This window comes from Stenella coeruleoalba, assembly GCF_951394435.1.
Source record: "Stenella coeruleoalba genome assembly, contig: scaffold_29, whole genome shotgun sequence".
Taxonomy (NCBI): domain Eukaryota; kingdom Metazoa; phylum Chordata; class Mammalia; order Artiodactyla; family Delphinidae; genus Stenella; species Stenella coeruleoalba.
This window is the reverse complement of record NW_027645960.1, coordinates 947901-961048: the sequence shown is the minus strand read 5'-3', so window position 1 is coordinate 961048 and position 13148 is coordinate 947901. Positions and strand designations below refer to the sequence as shown.

The window sequence follows — 13148 nt, the reverse complement described above, 5'->3', positions numbered from 1 at the left end:
TATAACTCTGCAGGTTTGTGAATTACAGTGCCCCTGAGCTCCTTTCTTCAACTCGCTTTCTTGTGACCTGGCCGCAACACCGCAGGATGGCTTCAGGCCCTAATCTGGTTCCGGCACGGCACCCTGAGCCTTTGGTTAATTCCTCTTCCTGGTGGGAAATGAGAGTTAAATTTGCCCGTCCAGACACCTCCAGCTAGTCTCTCATTGGTTCTCGCTATTCCTGTTCATCTTCCGCAGAAATTGCAAACTGGGCCAAACAGGAGGTTAAAGGGACTGACTCTCCAAGTCGGGAGAGTGTTAGTAAAGCGTCTGGAATATTGCACCCGAGTACCAGGGTACGAAAACTGAGACATATTTGAACACGTCTCCCGATCACATGGTTGATCATACTCTAGGTTCCACATGCATGTTTTAGCTGAAGGAAGAATACCTTAAACCTGGGTAGTTGAAACCCGTGGAATGGGTACCATGCAATATGACTTCAAAGGGTCTTCATTTGCTCACTGAACCTCTCCAATCCTATCACTGCTGCGTTTATGCCCCTGTACACACGCTTGATTGTCTTTTGGAGACATAGCAATCCATAGGTTTTAAGATACTTACTAGTCAGGTACATTCTTAGGCGTTTAATATGGGGTGTTGAGTCCATTTCGTTGAGCAAGGAGTAGCTCTTGTCTATTCCATATTTGGCTTAAGGAACTTTATCTGTGCTCATTTCAATCTCTGGTTTTATGCAGCACCCCAACTCACCTTTCCCCTTAAGCAAGCATAAGTTGGTTTTCTAAATTTGAGACCCTGTTCTGTTTTGGAATGCAGTTCCTGTGTAGCCAAGTTTACATTCCGTGTATTAGTGATATCTTATGATGTTTCTTTTTCTGTGTGACTTATTTCAGTTAGAATCATCGTACCTGAATCCACTCATTATGCTGCTACGGGCCTGATGACATAGATTTCATTGCTGAGTGATACTGCATTGTACGTAAGTACCACAAGTTCTTTATCCATTTTTCACTTTCTGTGATATTGAACTTGTACGGTAAACGAGGTTCTTGTAAACGGAGGCGTCCCAAACGTTGGGGTGGCTGTGTCTTTTTGATTTTAATTTCCCTAAGCTATAGGACCATAAGTGGAAGTGCCCTAGGCTCTGTTGCTTTGTTTTTTAGATGTTTCAGGAAACAACATACACTTCTCCTGAGTGTCTGTTGGCAATTTACATCCCGCCCATCAGCATAACAAGGCTCCCAGTTCTCAATGGCCTGTTGCCTTTCTGGATTTTACACTTTTTTCAGATGGCCCTTTTGACCGGGGGGAAGTGAGACTTCATTGTAGTGCAGATTTCCTTTGCAAGCTTGCTTGGTTGGCCAAAAAGGGCGTATGCGTTTTTTCCTGAATATATTCAGGAAAAAACACATACGCCCTTTTTGGCCAAGTGCATCATTGTGGACGTTCTGCCTCTTTTCCTATGCTTTCAATGCAATTCCAGTCTACCTCCTGAAATCGGTTTCCTGCAATTCTGCCCCGCTTTCAAGTCCTCTTGGCAGCCTTACTTCAGTCTATTTTTGGACGATAGCTGTCATTTATAACTCTGCTGGTTTGTCAATTGCAGTGCCCCTGAGCTCCTTTCTTCAACTTGCTTTCTTGTGACCTGGCCGCAACACCGCAGGATGGCTTCAGGCCCTAATCTGGTTCCGGTCCGGCATGCTGAGCCTTTGGTTAATTCCTCTTCCTGGTGGGAAATGAGAGTTAAATTTGCCCGTCCAGACACCTCCAGCTAGCCTCTCATTGGTTCTCGCTATTCCTGTTCATCTTCCGCAGAAATTGCAAACTGGGCCAAACAGGAGGTTAAAGGGACTGACTCTCCAAGTCGGGAGAGTGTTAGTAAAGCGTCTGGAATGTTGCACCCGAGTACCAGGGGAGGAAAACTGAGACATATTTGAACACGTCTCCCGTTCACATGGTTGATCATACTCTGGGTTCCACATGCATGTTTTAGCTGAAGGAAGAATACCTTAAAGCTGGAGAGTTGAGACCCGTGTAATGGGTACCATGCAATATGACTTCAAAGGGTCTTCATTTGCTCACCGAACCTCTCCAATCCTATCACTGCTGCGTTTATGCCCCTGTACACATGCTTGATTCTCTTTTGGAGGCATAGCAATCCATAGGTTTTAAGATACTTACTAGTCAGGTACATTCTTAGGCATTTAATATGGGGTTTTGAGTCCATTTCGTTGAGCAAGGAGTAGCTCTTGTCTATTCCATATTTGGCTTAAGGAACTTTATCTGTGCTCATTTCAATCTCTGGTTTTATGCAGCACCCCAACTCACCTTTCCCCTTAAGCCAGCATAAGTTGGTTTTCTAAATTTGCGACCCTGTTCTGTTCTGTAATTCACTTCCTGTCTAGCCAAGTTTACATTCCGTGTATTACTGATATCTTATGATGTTTCTTTTTCTGTGTGACTTATTTCAGTTAGAATCATCATACCTGAATCCACTCATTGTGCTGCTAAGGGCCTGATGACACAGATTTCATTGCTGAGTGATATTGCTTTGTAAGTAAATACCACAACTTTTTTATCCATTTTTCACTTTCTGCAATGTTGAACTTGTACTGTAAACGAGGTTCTTGTAAACAGAGCCGTTCGAAACTTTGGGGTGGCTGTGTCTTTTTGATTTTAAATTCCCTAAGCTATAGGACCATAAGTGGAAGTGCCCTAGGCTCTGTTGCTTTGTTTTTTAGATGTTTCAGGAAACACCATACACTTCTCCCTAGAGGCTGTTGGCAATTTACATCCCGCCCTTCAGCATAACAAGGCTCCCAGTTCTCCATGGCCTGTCCTGCCTTTCTGGATTTTACACTTTTTTCAGATGGCCCTTTTGACCCGGGGGAAGTGAGACTTCATTGTAGTGCAGATTTCCTTTGCAAGCTTGCTTGGTTGGCCAAAAAGGGCGTATGCGTTTTTTCCTGAATATATTCAGGAAAAAACGCATACGCCCTTTTTGGCCAAGTGCATCATTGTGGACGTTCTGCCTCTTTTCCTATGCTTTCAATGCAATTCCAGTCTACCTCCTGAAATCGGTTTCCTGCAATTCTGCCCCGCTTTCAAGTCCTCTTGGCAGCCTTACTTCAGTATATTTTTGGACGGTAGCTGTCATTTATAACTCTGCAGGTTTGTGAATTACAGTGCCCCTGACCTCCTTTCTTCAACTCGCTTTCTTTTGAGCTGGCCGCAACACAGCAGGATGGCTTCAGGCCCTAATCTGGTCCGGCACGGCACACTGAGCCTTTGGTTATTTCCTCTTCCTGGTGGGAAATGAGAGTTAAATTTGCCCGTCCAGACACCTCCAGCTAGCCTCTCATTGGTTCTCGCTATTCCTGTTCATCTTCCGCAGAAATTGCAAACTGGGCCAAACAGGAGGTTAAAGGCGCTGACTTTCCAAGTGGGGAGAGTGTTAGTAAAGCGTCTGGAATGTTGCACCCGAGTACCAGGGGAGGAAAACTGAGACATATTTGAACACGTCTCCCATTCACATGGTTGATCATACTTGGGTTCCACATGCATGTTTTAGCTGAGGAAGAATACCTAAAACCTGGGTAGTTGAAACCCGTGGAATGGGTACCATGCAATATGACTTCAAAGGGTCTTCATTTGCTCACGAACCTCTCCAATCCTATCACTGCTGCGTTTATGCCCCTGTACACATGCTTGATTCTCTTTCGGAGACATAGCAATCCATAGGTTTTAAGATACTTACTAGTCAGGTACATTCTTAGGCGTTTAATATGGGGTGTTGAGTCCATTTCGTTGAGCAAGGAGTAGCTCTTGTCTATTCCATATTTGGCTTAAGGAACTTTATCTGTGCTCATTTCAATCTCTGGTTTTATGCAGCACCCCAACTCACCTTTCCCCTTAAGCAAGCATAAGTTGGTTTTCTAAATTTGAGACCCTGTTCTGTTCTGTAATTCAGTTCCTGTGTAGCCAAGTTTCCATTCCGTGTATTACTGATATCTTATGATGTTTCTTTTTCTGTGTGACTTATTTCAGTTAGAATCATCATACCTGAATCCACTCATTGTGCTGCTAAGGGCCTGATGACAGAGATTTCATTGCTGAGTGATATTGCTTTGTAAGTAAATACCACAACTTCTTTATCCATTTTTCACTTTCTGCGATGTTGAACTTGTACTGTAAACGAGGTTCTTGTAAACAATGCCATTCCAAACTTTGGGGTGGCTGTGTCTTTTTGATTTTAAATTCCCTAAGCTATAGGACCATAAGTGGAAGTGCCCTAGGCTCTGTTGCTTTGTTTTTTAGATGTTTCAGGAAACACCATACACTTCTCCCTAGAGGCTGTTGGCAATTTACATCCCGCCCTTCAGCATAACAAGGCTCCCAGTTCTCCATGGCCTGTCCTGCCTTTCTGGATTTTACACTTTTTTCAGATGGCCCTTTTGACCCGGGGGAAGTGAGACTTCATTGTAGTGCAGATTTCCTTTGCAAGCTTGCTTGGTTGGCCAAAAAGGGCGTATGCGTTTTTTCCTGAATATATTCAGGAAAAAACGCATACGCCCTTTTTGGCCAAGTGCATCATTGTGGACGTTCTGCCTCTTTTCCTATGCTTTCAATGCAATTCCAGTCTACCTCCTGAAATCGGTTTCCTGCAATTCTGCTCCGCTTTCAAGTCCTCTTGGCAGCCTTACTTCAGTATATTTTTGGACGATAGCTGTCATTTATAACTCTGCAGGTTTGTGAATTACAGTGCCCCTGAGCTCCTTTCTTCAACTCGCTTTCTTGTGACCTGGCCGCAACACCGCAGGATGGCTTCAGGCCCTAATCTGGTTCCGGCACGGCACCCTGAGCCTTTGGTTAATTCCTCTTCCTGGTGGGAAATGAGAGTTAAATTTGCCCGTCCAGACACCTCCAGCTAGTCTCTCATTGGTTCTCGCTATTCCTGTTCATCTTCCGCAGAAATTGCAAACTGGGCCAAACAGGAGGTTAAAGGGACTGACTCTCCAAGTCGGGAGAGTTTTAGTAAAGCGTCTGGAATATTGCACCCGAGTACCAGGGGAGGAAAACTGAGACATATTTGAACACGTCTCCCGATCACATGGTTGATCATACTCTAGGTTCCACATGCATGTTTTAGCTGAAGGAAGAATACCTTAAACCTGGGTAGTTGAAACCCGTGGAATGGGTACCATGCAATATGAATTCAAAGGGTCTTCATTTGCTCACTGAACCTCTCCAATCCTATCACTGCTGCGTTTATGCCCCTGTACACACGCTTGATTGTCTTTTGGAGACATAGCAATCCATAGGTTTTAAGATACTTACTAGTCAGGTACATTCTTAGGCGTTTAATATGGGGTGTTGAGTCCATTTCGTTGAGCAAGGAGTAGCTCTTGTCTATTCCATATTTGGCTTAAGGAACTTTATCTGTGCTCATTTCAATCTCTGGTTTTATGCAGCACCCCAACTCACCTTTCCCCTTAAGCAAGCATAAGTTGGTTTTCTAAATTTGAGACCCTGTTCTGTTTTGGAATGCAGTTCCTGTGTAGCCAAGTTTACATTCCGTGTATTAGTGATATCTTATGATGTTTCTTTTTCTGTGTGACTTATTTCAGTTAGAATCATCGTACCTGAATCCACTCATTATGCTGCTACGGGCCTGATGACATAGATTTCATTGCTGAGTGATACTGCATTGTACGTAAGTACCACAAGTTCTTTATCCATTTTTCACTTTCTGTGATATTGAACTTGTACGGTAAACGAGGTTCTTGTAAACGGAGGCGTCCCAAACTTTGGGGTGGCTGTGTCTTTTTGATTTTAATTTCCCTAAGCTATAGGACCATAAGTGGAAGTGCCCTAGGCTCTGTTGCTTTGTTTTTTAGATGTTTCAGGAAACACCATACACTTCTCCTGAGTGTCTGTTGGCAATTTACATCCCGCCCATCAGCATAACAAGGCTCCCAGTTCTCCATGGCCTGTTGCCTTTCTGGATTTTACACTTTTTTCAGATGGCCCTTTTGACCGGGGGGAAGTGAGACTTCATTGTAGTGCAGATTTCCTTTGCAAGCTTGCTTGGTTGGCCAAAAAGGGCGTATGCGTTTTTTCCTGAATATATTCAGGAAAAAACGCATACGCCCTTTTTGGCCAAGTGCATCATTGTGGACGTTCTGCCTCTTTTCCTATGCTTTCAATGCAATTCCAGTCTACCTCCTGAAATCGGTTTCCTGCAATTCTGCCCCGCTTTCAAGTCCTCTTGGTAGCCTTACTTCAGTCTATTTTTGGACGATAGCTGTCACTTATAACTCTGCTTGTTTGTCAATTGCAGTGCCCCTGAGCTCCTTTCTTCAACTCGCTTTCTTGTGACCTGGCCGCAACACCGCAGGATGGCTTCAGGCCCTAATCTGGTTCCGGCCCGGCATGCTGAGCCTTTGGTTAATTCCTCTTCCTGGTGGGAAATGAGAGTTAAATTTGCCCGTCCAGACACCTCCAGCTAGCCTCTCATTGGTTCTCGCTATTCCTGTTCATCTTCCGCAGAAATTGCAAACTGGGCCAAACAGGAGGTTAAAGGGACTGACTCTCCAAGTCGGGAGAGTGTTAGTAAAGCGTCTGGAATGTTGCACCCGAGTACCAGGGGAGGAAAACTGAGACATATTTGAACACGTCTCCCGTTCACATGGTTGATCATACTCTGGGTTCCACATGCATGTTTTAGCTGAAGGAAGAATACCTTAAAGCTGGAGAGTTGAGACCCGTGTAATGGGTACCATGCAATATGACTTCAAAGGGTCTTCATTTGCTCACCGAACCTCTCCAACCCTATCACTGCTGCGTTTATGCCCCTGTACACATGCTTGATTCTCTTTTGGAGGCATAGCAATCCATAGGTTTTAAGATACTTACTAGTCAGGTACATTCTTAGGCATTTAATATGGGGTTTTGAGTCCATTTCGTTGAGCAAGGAGTAGCTCTTGTCTATTCCATATTTGGCTTAAGGAACTTTATCTGTGCTCATTTCAATCTCTGGTTTTATGCAGCACCCCAACTCACCTTTCCCCTTAAGCAAGCATAAGTTGGTTTTCTAAATTTTAGACCCTGTTCTGTTCTGTAATTCAGATCCTGTGTAGCCAAGTTTACATTCCGTGTATTAGTGATATCTTATGATGTTTCTTTTTCTGTGTGACTTATTTCAGTTAGAATCATCGTACCTGAATCCACTCATTATGCTGCTACGGGCCTGATGACATAGATTTCATTGCTGAGTGATACTGCATTGTACGTAAGTACCACAAGTTCTTTATCCATTTTTCACTTTCTGCGATGTTGAACTTGTACTGTAAACGAGGTTCTTGTAAACAGAGCCGATCCAAACTTTGGGGTGGCTGTGTCTTTTTGATTTTAATTTCCCTAAGCTATAGGACCATAAGTGGAAGTGCCCTAGGTTCTGTTGCTTTGTTTTTTAGATGTTTCAGGAAACACCATACACTTCTCCCTAGAGGCTGTTGGCAATTTACATCCCGCCCTTCAGCATAACAAGGCTCCCAGTTCTCCATGGCCTGTCCTGCCTTTCTGGATTTTACACTTTTTTCAGATGGCCCTTTTGACCCGGGGGAAGTGAGACTTCATTGTAGTGCAGATTTCCTTTGCAAGCTTGCTTGGTTGGCCAAAAAGGGCGTATGCGTTTTTTCCTGAATATATTCAGGAAAAAACGCATACGCCCTTTTTGGCCAAGTGCATCATTGTGGACGTTCTGCCTCTTTTCCTATGCTTTCAATGCAATTCCAGTCTACCTCCTGAAATCGGTTTCCTGCAATTCTGCTCCGCTTTCAAGTCCTCTTGGCAGCCTTACTTCAGTATATTTTTGGACGATAGCTGTCATTTATAACTCTGCAGGTTTGTGAATTACAGTGCCCCTGAGCTCCTTTCTTCAACTCGCTTTCTTGTGACCTGGCCGCAACACCGCAGGATGGCTTCAGGCCCTAATCTGGTTCCGGCACGGCACCCTGAGCCTTTGGTTAATTCCTCTTCCTGGTGGGAAATGAGAGTTAAATTGGCCCGTCCAGACACCTCCAGCTAGTCTATCATTTGTTCTCGCTATTCCTGTTCATCTTCCGCAGAAATTGCAAACTGGGCCAAACAGGAGGTTAAAGGGACTGACTCTCCAAGTCGGGAGAGTGTTAGTAAAGCGTCTGGAATATTGCACCCGAGTACCAGGGTACGAAAACTGAGACATATTTGAACACGTCTCCCGATCACATGGTTGATCATACTCTAGGTTCCACATGCATGTTTTAGCTGAAGGAAGAATACCTTAAACCTGGGTAGTTGAAACCCGTGGAATGGGTACCATGCAATATGACTTCAAAGGGTCTTCATTTGCTCACTGAACCTCTCCAATCCTATCACTGCTGCGTTTATGCCCCTGTACACACGCTTGATTGTCTTTTGGAGACATAGCAATCAATAGGTTTTAAGATACTTACTAGTCAGGTACATTCTTAGGCGTTTAATATGGGGTGTTGAGTCCATTTCGTTGAGCAAGGAGTAGCTCTTGTCTATTCCATATTTGGCTTAAGGAACATTATCTGTGCTCATTTCAATCTCTGGTTTTATGCAGCACCCCAACTCACCTTTCCCCTTAAGCAAGCATAAGTTGGTTTTCTAAATTTGAGACCCTGTTCTGTTTTGGAATGCAGTTCCTGTGTAGCCAAGTTTACATTCCGTGTATTAGTGATATCTTATGATGTTTCTTTTTCTGTGTGACTTATTTCAGTTAGAATCATCGTACCTGAATCCACTCATTATGCTGCTACGGGCCTGATGACATAGATTTCATTGCTGAGTGATACTGCATTGTACGTAAGTACCACAAGTTCTTTATCCATTTTTCACTTTCTGTGATATTGAACTTGTACGGTAAACGAGGTTCTTGTAAACGGAGGCGTCCCAAACTTTGGGGTGGCTGTGTCTTTTTGATTTTAATTTCCCTAAGCTATAGGACCATAAGTGGAAGTGCCCTAGGCTCTGTTGCTTTGTTTTTTAGATGTTTCAGGAAACACCATACACTTCTCCTGAGTGTCTGTTGGCAATTTACATCCCGCCCATCAGCATAACAAGGCTCCCAGTTCTCAATGGCCTGTTGCCTTTCTGGATTTTACACTTTTTTCAGATGGCCCTTTTGACCGGGGGGAAGTGAGACTTCATTGTAGTGCAGATTTCCTTTGCAAGCTTGCTTGGTTGGCCAAAAAGGGCGTATGCGTTTTTTCCTGAATATATTCAGGAAAAAACGCATACGCCCTTTTTGGCCAAGTGCATCATTGTGGACGTTCTGCCTCTTTTCCTATGCTTTCAATGCAATTCCAGTCTACCTCCTGAAATCGGTTTCCTGCAATTCTGCCCCGCTTTCAAGTCCTCTTGGCAGCCTTACTTCAGTCTATTTTTGGACGATAGCTGTCATTTATAACTCTGCTGGTTTGTCAATTGCAGTGCCCCTGAGCTCCTTTCTTCAACTCGCTTTCTTGTGACCTGGCCGCAACACCGCAGGATGGCTTCAGGCCCTAATCTGGTTCCGGCCCGGCATGCTGAGCCTTTGGTTAATTCCTCTTCCTGGTGGGAAATGAGAGTTAAATTTGCCCGTCCAGACACCTCCAGCTAGTCTCTCATTGGTTCTCGCTATTCCTGTTCATCTTCCGCAGAAATTGCAAACTGGGCCAAACAGGAGGTTAAAGGGACTGACTCTCCAAGTCGGGAGAGTGTTAGTAAAGCGTCTGGAATGTTGCACCCGAGTACCAGGGGAGGAAAACTGAGACATATTTGAACACGTCTCCCGTTCACATGGTTGATCATACTCTGGGTTCCTCATGCATGTTTTAGCTGAAGGAAGAATACCTTAAAGCTGGAGAGTTGAGACCCGTGTAATGGGTACCATGCAATATGACTTCAAAGGGTCTTCATTTGCTCACCGAACCTCTCCAATCCTATCACTGCTGCGTTTATGCCCCTGTACACATGCTTGATTCTCTTTTGGAGGCATAGCAATCCATAGGTTTTAAGATACTTACTAGTCAGGTACATTCTTAGGCATTTAATATGGGGTTTTGAGTCCATTTCGTTGAGCAAGGAGTAGCTCTTGTCTATTCCATATTTGGCTTAAGGAACTTTATCTGTGCTCATTTCAATCTCTGGTTTTATGCAGCACCCCAACTCACCTTTCCCCTTAAGCAAGCATAAGTTGGTTTTCTAAATTTTAGACCCTGTTCTGTTCTGTAATTCAGATCCTGTGTAGCCAAGTTTACATTCCGTGTATTAGTGATATCTTATGATGTTTCTTTTTCTGTGTGACTTATTTCAGTTAGAATCATCGTACCTGAATCCACTCATTATGCTGCTACGGGCCTGATGACATAGATTTCATTGCTGAGTGATACTGCAATGTACGTAAGTACCACAAGTTCTTTATCCATTTTTCACTTTCTGCGATGTTGAACTTGTACTGTAAACGAGGTTCTTGTAAACAGAGCCGTTCCAAACTTTGGGGTGGCTGTGTCTTTTTGATTTTAATTTCCCTAAGCTATAGGACCATAAGTGGAAGTGCCCTAGGTTCTCTTGCTTTGTTTTTTAGATGTTTCAGGAAACACCATACACTTCTCCCAAGTGTCTGTTGGCAATTTACATCCCGCCCATCAGCATAACAAGGCTCCCAGTTCTCCATGGCCTGTCCTGCCTTTCTGGATTTTACACTTTTTTCAGATGGCCCTTTTGACTGGGGGGAAGTGAGACTTCATTGTAGTGCAGATTTCCTTTGCAAGCTTGCTTGGTTGGCCAAAAAGGGCGTATGCGTTTTTTCCTGAATATATTCAGGAAAAAACGCATACGCCCTTTTTGGCCAAGTGCATCATTGTGGACGTTCTGCCTCTTTTCCTATGCTTTCAATGCAATTCCAGTCTACCTCCTGAAATCGGTTTCCTGCAATTCTGCCCTGCTTTCAAGTCCTCTTGGCAGCCTTACTTCAGTCTATTTTTGGACGATAGCTGTCATTTATAACTCTGCAGGTTTGTGAATTACAGTGCCCCTGAGCTCCTTTCTTCAACTCGCTTTCTTGTGACCTGGCCGCAACACCGCAGGATGGCTTCTGGCCCTAATCTGGTTCCGGCACGGCACGCTGAGCCTTTGGTTAATTCCTCTTCCTGGTGGGAAATGAGAGTTAAATTTGCCCGTCCAGACACCTCCAGCTAGTCTCTCATTGGTACTCGCTATTCCTGTTCATCTTCCGCAGAAATTGCAAACTGGGCCAATCAGGAGGTTAAAGGCGCTGACTCTCCAAGTCGGGAGAGTGTTAGTAAAGCGTCTGGAATGTTGCACCCGAGTACCAGGGGAGGAAAACTGAGACATATTTGAACACGTCTCCCGTTCACATAGTTGATCATACTTGGGTTCCACATGCATCTTTTAGCTGAAGGAAGAATACCTTAAACCTGTGTATTTGAAACCCGTGGAATGGGTACCATGCAATATGACTTCAAAGGGTCTTCATTTGCTCACCGAACCTCTCCAATCGTATCACTGCTGCGTTTATGCCCCTGTACACATGCTTGATTCTCTTTCGGAGACATAGCAATCCATAGGTTTTAAGATACTTACTAGTCAGGTACATTCTTAGGCATTTAATATGCGGTGTTGAGTCCATTTCGTTGAGCAAGGAGTAGCTCTTGTCTATTCCATATTTGGCTTAAGGAACTTTATCTGTGCTCATTTCAATCTCTGGTTTTATGCAGCACCCCAACTCACCTTTCCCCTTAAGCAAGCATAAGTTGGTTTTCTAAATTTGAGACCCTGTTCTGTTCTGTAATTCAGATCCTGTGTAGCCAAGTTTACATTCCGTGTATTAGTGATATCTTATGATGTTTCTTTTTCTGTGTGACTTATTTCAGTTAGAATCATCGTACCTGAATCCACTCATTGTGCTGCTAAGGGCCTGATGACACAGATTTCATTGCTGAGTGATATTGCTTTGTAAGTAAATACCACAACTTTTTTATCCATTTTTCACTTTCTGCGATGTTGAACTTGTACTGTAAACGAGGTTCTTGTAAACAGAGCCGTTCGAAACTTTGGGGTGGCTGTGTCTTTTTGATTTTAAATTCCCTAAGCTATAGGACCATAAGTGGAAGTGCCCTAGGCTCTGTTGCTTTGTTTTTTAGATGTTTCAGGAAACACCATACACTTCTCCCTAGAGGCTGTTGGCAATTTACATCCCGCCCTTCAGCATAACAAGGCTCCCAGTTCTCCATGGCCTGTCCTGCCTTTCTGGATTTTACACTTTTTTCAGATGGCCCTTTTGACCCGGGGGAAGTGAGACTTCATTGTAGTGCAGATTTCCTTTGCAAGCTTGCTTGGTTGGCCAAAAAGGGCGTATGCGTTTTTTCCTGAATATATTCAGGAAAAAACGCATACGCCCTTTTTGGCCAAGTGCATCATTGTGGACGTTCTGCCTCTTTTCCTATGCTTTCAATGCAATTCCAGTCTACCTCCTGAAATCGCTTTCCTGCAATTCTGCCCCGCTTTCAAGTCCTCTTGGCAGCCTTACTTCAGTATATTTTTGGACGGTAGCTGTCATTTATAACTCTGCAGGTTTGTGAATTACAGTGCCCCTGACCTCCTTTCTTCAACTCGCTTTCTTTTGAGCTGGCCGCAACACAGCAGGATGGCTTCAGGCCCTAATCTGGTCCGGCACGGCACACTGAGCCTTTGGTTATTTCCTCTTCCTGGTGGGAAATGAGAGTTAAATTTGCCCGTCCAGACACCTCCAGCTAGCCTCTCATTGGTTCTCGCTATTCCTGTTCATCTTCCGCAGAAATTGCAAACTGGGCCAAACAGGAGGTTAAAGGCGCTGACTCTCCAAGTGGGGAGAGTGTTAGTAAAGCGTCTGGAATGTTGCACCCGAGTACCAGGGGAGGAAAACTGAGACATATTTGAACACGTCTCCCATTCACATGGTTGATCATACTTGGGTTCCACATGCATGTTTTAGCTGAGGAAGAATACCTAAAACCTGGGTAGTTGAAACCCGTGGAATGGGTACCATGCAATATGACTTCAAAGGGTCTTCATTTGCTCACGAACCTCTCCAATCCTAT

General features: G+C 44.1%; 1 long non-coding RNA gene across 4 annotated transcripts in view; it reads left to right on the top strand.

Moving 5' to 3' along the window:
* LOC307181435 overlaps window positions 1-13148 on the top strand; it is a 2786049-nt gene that overhangs the window by 2423838 nt on the left and 349063 nt on the right. Inside the window, exon 6 of one of the 4 annotated variants that reach the window (XR_013826766.1) lies at window positions 4052-4129. The exons of the other annotated variants lie outside the window; for them this stretch is intronic. This is a non-coding gene — a long non-coding RNA (uncharacterized lncRNA). Of the gene's footprint in view, window positions 1-4051; window positions 4130-13148 lie in introns of those variants that run through there. 4 annotated transcript variants of the gene reach the window in all.